The sequence below is a fragment of the Manacus candei genome, unplaced genomic scaffold (genome assembly GCF_025592945.1).
Source record: "Manacus candei isolate 608988 ecotype Guabito, Panama unplaced genomic scaffold, ASM2559294v1 h1tg000037l, whole genome shotgun sequence".
Lineage (NCBI taxonomy): Eukaryota > Metazoa > Chordata > Aves > Passeriformes > Pipridae > Manacus > Manacus candei.
Window position 1 is genome coordinate 6,673,372 of NW_026138085.1, and position 5,439 is coordinate 6,678,810.

The 5,439-nt window shown below is 43.2% G+C and overlaps 1 long non-coding RNA gene across 1 annotated transcript; it reads left to right on the plus strand.

Annotated features, from left to right (window-relative positions):
- Positions 1-2,676: 2,676 nt before the first annotated feature.
- On the plus strand, positions 2,677-4,043 carry LOC127473966 (uncharacterized). The gene is made up of 3 exons (XR_007905642.1): positions 2,677-2,738; positions 3,071-3,228; positions 3,841-4,043. It is a non-coding gene; the product is annotated as an uncharacterized LOC127473966 (long non-coding RNA).
- Positions 4,044-5,439: the final 1,396 nt, after the last annotated feature.

The window sequence follows — 5,439 nt, forward strand, 5'->3', positions numbered from 1 at the left end:
TATAACAAAATGTACTTTGATTTGAGAATGGGATGCAATTTTAACTAGAATAGTGGAAAGCATGTCACTCGTTTAACAGTTGTAAAATTAGAAGGAAAGAAAACCCCTAAGAGACAGGAAAATAGCTGCTATTAAAGTGATAGAATAATCTTACTCCGCAATGGTATTCTGAAGTTGAAGCAGCTCTCTGTAGCCAGTGTCTGTCAAACCCCATCAGGATGGAAGGTGACATTATGAAGTCTCCAGATATATTTTCATGTCATTTAGCTGATTTGTGTCATTTGATGAATTGCATGTTTGTAAAATCAATGTTCCTCACTGCGTGTATTCTTGTGCTTTGGCAGTGTCGCAGTTCTGTGCTGGAGACAACAGCAGTGATTTGTAAGAGCTGTCACTTCATGAGATCTTACCCCCTTCTGGTAAAAGCCCTTGTTCATTGTCCAGCAGACCTGATATAACAATTAATGAGATCCATGAAGGTACATAAGGTGAGTCTTTAATTTTGCTTAATAACATCTCTGTTATTTTTTGAAATGTGAAATAAGAAGGAGAATGAAATCTCAGTGAGAGGTGAAGGCACAGGCTCTTGTTTTCTGGCTTGCAGCACTTGGAGCAAGGAAGGTGTGTTAGTTCTTGGTGTGATGGGCAGAGCTCAGCCCCAGAGTGCTTGAGCTGAGCAGGTCCCAGGTGAGAGGACCCAGCCCCTGCCCTCCAGCCCAGCCTTCCCACAGTGCTCCCCATGTCCTCCTGAGGCCGAGGACGGGTTGGGTTGAACTCGTAGGTCCAGGGAACATTCAGCAGTGGTGAGATGGACCCACAGCTCTTGGGTGCTGGGATGAGCTCTGGACTTGGGTTTGCAGGAGGGACCCTGTGTTTGTGCCAGGCTCTCCAATGCAGTGGTAAGTGGGCATTTAGGATTGGCAGATGAATGCCATAACTAATCCTGTGAAGGTTTAGATAAGTTTGTCAGATAAACTGGCTTGGAGAGGAACTTTTAATAGTTCTATTTTAGCTCCAAATGCAAAGTTCAATGGCTTTTCTGATGACCCAGCATAATGCCTGACTTGTTCAGTAAAAAAATCCCCATAACAATGAAGCTTAAAAGCAAATTCCTAAAGACTTGTATCAGGTATTGTGTTTTTGATCACAGATAACATGTATTAAGTAATAATAGTGTGCAGCTTTGGGCTGGCTAATTTTCAACACATCAGTGATGGATGAAGGATTTTAACAGCATCACTTGAGCTATGCTGCATAGTCAAGACCACATCTACTGAAGTAAAAACCCATCCATTTAAATAGTCCAAATGAATAGATTTGGTCCCTCATTGTAATTTAACTCAAGTTTTCAAATGTGTCTTTGTTATTCCAAAAAGGGAGAACAGTATGAATAACTCCGAAATGTGACATTGCATAATTAAACATATTTCTGGCTGTATCCATCTATCTAGCTGTCTATCAAACCCCGCAGCTTTCCTTCCCTGGAACAGCAGAAGGCTGGCAGTGCTTTCCACGCCAACGTGTTGGAAACCTTGGCTGGTCCCCTGCGATCGTAAGCTGGTGGGTGGGAGGGAAGGCACAACAAATTTGGTACTGTGGCTTTACTGCCAGAGAACTAAAGAAGATGAAGTTTGTCAGCCCACTTTTTGGGGAAAATAACCTAAAGATATTTAGAAAAAGCGAATTAAAATTCATCATCCTGACCTGACTCTTGCAGGGAGGCGTTTCCCATCCCTACAGCCAAGCTCTCCCATCGGCTGTTGGATCTGGAGTATCAAGGATATAAATCAAATCCATATGATGAAGGCAAATCACACGGGAAACACAGGCTTTCAGAGGGATTTTAATGGTAGGTTAAATTCTGCTTCTGAGACTGAGAGTTGAAAGAAAGTACAATGTAATTCTGGGTTACAGGTGTTGAGTGCAGAGCAATTGCAGTTGTCTCTCCATGTACATCCCTTGTCACTGTCTACTGGGGCCCTGCTCACCACACCAGGTCTGGGGAGATGGCGATAATTCAAGGAGCAGACAAAAATGGGTAAAGCTGGGATAGGATTTATGGGGACATATAAAAGAATTAAGTATGTACTGCCTGGCTAAACAAAAACTTAAAGGGAAATACAACTCTTTATGAGCATTTCAGGGCTACAAATACCAAGAACTGGAAGGTCCATTCAGCACGTCCCAGGCAGAATTGCTGAGAGTGACATGATGATACCCAGAAAAAGTCAATTTTCAAATGCTGGTGATGTCATGTGATCAGGTTTATTTATAAGGGAAAACTAAACTCTAACAACATGGAGATGACAGGGATGTCTGAGATCTGTGAAGACCCTTTTTAGTCTTTGGATTCTCAATTCCCAGAGTCCTTCAATGGAGACCATGCACACTGTGCAGAAAGGTGGACAGCTCTCCCTTCCCTGCCAGCACAGGAATTCTGAGTTAGATCCACCTGCACAAGGACTCCAGCAATGGAGACCAGACTGAAAGGTTGTAGTGGATTTAGTCTGATTTTTGTCTGAAGTCAGTCTGATTTTTCATTGAATTCCAAGGCTCTTGAGTTAAACCACTTGTGAGAACCTCCCTTAACTCAACAGCAGCAGCAGTTTGGATTTTTCCCCTCTCTCTTTCCTTAAATCTCTTCCTGCCCACAGAGGAGCCTTGCTGCACTTTTCCCGTGGACCCTTCTCATGTATGCAGGCCATTGCTGGTGCTGAGACCCCACTCCAAGTGCCCAGGTATGCTGTAGGACGTGGATAGGTGCCCCAGCATCGCCCTCCCTGTGGGCAGGAGCAGTGTCCTGGCTGCCAGCCTGGGCCTGGGGAATGGCTGGGCAAGAAAAGATCTGTGCTGTGAGAGAGGGGGCTGGGGGGTCAGAACGAGGTTTCTGCTGGAAACAGCTCTACACAGCTGATTTTTTAGGTATTTCTGTTTTCTTTACAAAAATGAAGCTCCAGGTAGCGATCCTGCATCTGACAGAATTATCAGTTAAATGACTTCGGTTCCGGGGTTTTGGTGCCATTTTTCCTGAGCTGCCTGTAAAATGGACGGTGAATCTTTTCATGCCCAGCTCGAGGTGCTGAGATCCAAATCTGTTCTGGAAATAGTCTCTCTGACAGCCCTTTTACTGGCGATGGAGCTGTTTAAATGAGAAGCCTGTGCAGGAGATGAACCGGCTGCCACGCGCGATGCCAAGCGGGAGCTGATGGATTCTGCACGGACAACCAGGTGACCCCTCTACCATCCACCCTCATTATCCTCCTGTCAGATGTTCAATTAGAGTGACAGGGTCCCAAATTCCCAAAGATCTCTGTTTAGTCTTAGAAGATTAAAGGGTGGCAACTATTTTCAATATGATTATCATCATTATCTCTGGGAGATTTTATACTTCAGAAGTCAAAGTCATAATAGCCCAGCTCACTGCAATTATTTGCAAATTGCCTTAATGTATTTTCCAAAAGCTCTTTTGGCACTTTGCAATTTATTTATTTGCTAAGCCAATAACACATTAAAATGCTAAAATGTCTCAGAATCTCTGTGAAGCCTGTCTGGTGGGAACTTGCATGGACTTTGCCAGCATCCCCTTCACCCACCAGTAACCCCATCCTTTTTTTTTTTTTGTTAAAATACCACTTGGTTCTCTCTCTGGTAACAAAACTTGAAGGATTCCTTTTTTGTTGTTGTTGTTGTTGTTGAAATTGAAGGGTATTTGTTAATGTTACATTAGCTCCCTATGCTGATGGAAATGTTTGTGAAAACATAGACTTTAACCAACATAAGAAAATATTCAGACACACGCAAAACTGCTCAGTTTCTCAAAAAATGCATTTTTTTTTCTAGGTGTGTGTTTTAAAGTGGAATTCTCCATGTGCCAAGGAATGGAAGTAGCCCACTATCATGAAGCAGTGTAGGGGTGACTCTCCAGTGGGCTCCAGTTTCTCTCTTGCAGAAACCAAGAATCTCAGGAGAGCGACCTGGGTGGTTTTGGGCAGAGTTGGTGAATGCAGCTGTTTGGATCCAAGCCACATCTATTCCCTTTATTCTTGTTCTTAATGGTGAGTAGAGAGTAAGGGACAATGTGCCCTGTGCATTAAATTGAAACTAACCCAAATAGCTTCTAAAACACGCTCAGCCAATTGTTCAAGAGTAATTTACAGACCAAGAGTTACGGTGCAATAATTGTGAATAATGAGGAAACCACGACAAAAATGGTAAATAGCTTGCAGACATTTTAGGAACAGAAAATGAGGCTAAATTCATTGAATAAATTAATTGCTATGGATTATTCTCTCGACTTTAATCTGCTGCCTGCTGAAAAAAGTCTGTGCAAATGGCAAAGCTGTTCCACAGCTTTTGTTTAGAAATGGGACTGCTTCATACTGAATAGAAGAGAGGCTGAAAGGGGGTTTGCTGTGTTATAATAGTGTATCTTGCTTGTAACACAATTTTCACCTTCATAGTTTTACCTGCCCTTTGGGATGGGGCAGTTTTATAATCCTGTTTTATTAGTGAGCAGCAGATGGAGAACCTGCAGGGAGGAGAGGTGGTTTTTCCCCAAGGCCACACATTGTCTCTTTGGCAGAATCCAAGTTGGAGCTTGGGATTTAGCAGTCCCTGGCTGATGCTTGTGATATTTTTCTGTTTGAAGACTTCTCCTTCCTGCAAAAACATCCATACCGGGGAATGAACAAAACAACCATGAGCAGATTTGAGGCTTCACCAGTGAAAACGTAGAGAAAAAGAAGAAATGAGGAGCCACATCCCCCAGCCTATTTTAGAAGATCAGTTCTAGTAAAGAGGAATTATATTTTAAGAACTGGACAGATTGTCTCAGATTTACTATCTTAGAGGACAGCAGTGAAGGTGAACCATTTTTCTGTCAGGATTATGATTATCTGACAGGGTCTTACTGTTCCAGGAGAAATGACCCTGATTTAGAAAAGATCTGTTCATTTGTAAGCAGCTGTTGCTTTTTAATAGCACAGCACTTTCTTACTGCTATTAGTAGTAATAAAAATAAAACTAAGGCCCATGTCTTTACTTGCATGAAATTTGTGATTTAAAATGAAACTTGGAGAGCCTTGTAGATCAATCCTGGGATTTTATAAGCTGCTATTGGTGATTTATGTGGATGTGAGGCCACAAAGCCCTCCCAGGTTGTGTGCACAAGCTGTTTGTCAGGTCTTAGCTCCTTGCAGCCTTTTCCTCCCGCCTTGAGCTGGCGTGGCCTCGTGCCTGAACGGGGCATCCTTGAACTGGAAGTGTCTGGTGACAGCTTAGGACAAGCTCCTTGCTCTTAATGGGGCTCAGAGTAGTGCGAGTTGGCTCAGATTTGTGCACTGTGAAGCCAATCCTTTGAGGAAGCTTTAGTGTTTCTCCCCGTGCTGGGTCTGCCATCCCCTCGTGCTGTGATTTAGAGCCGAGCACTCCCTGCACAGT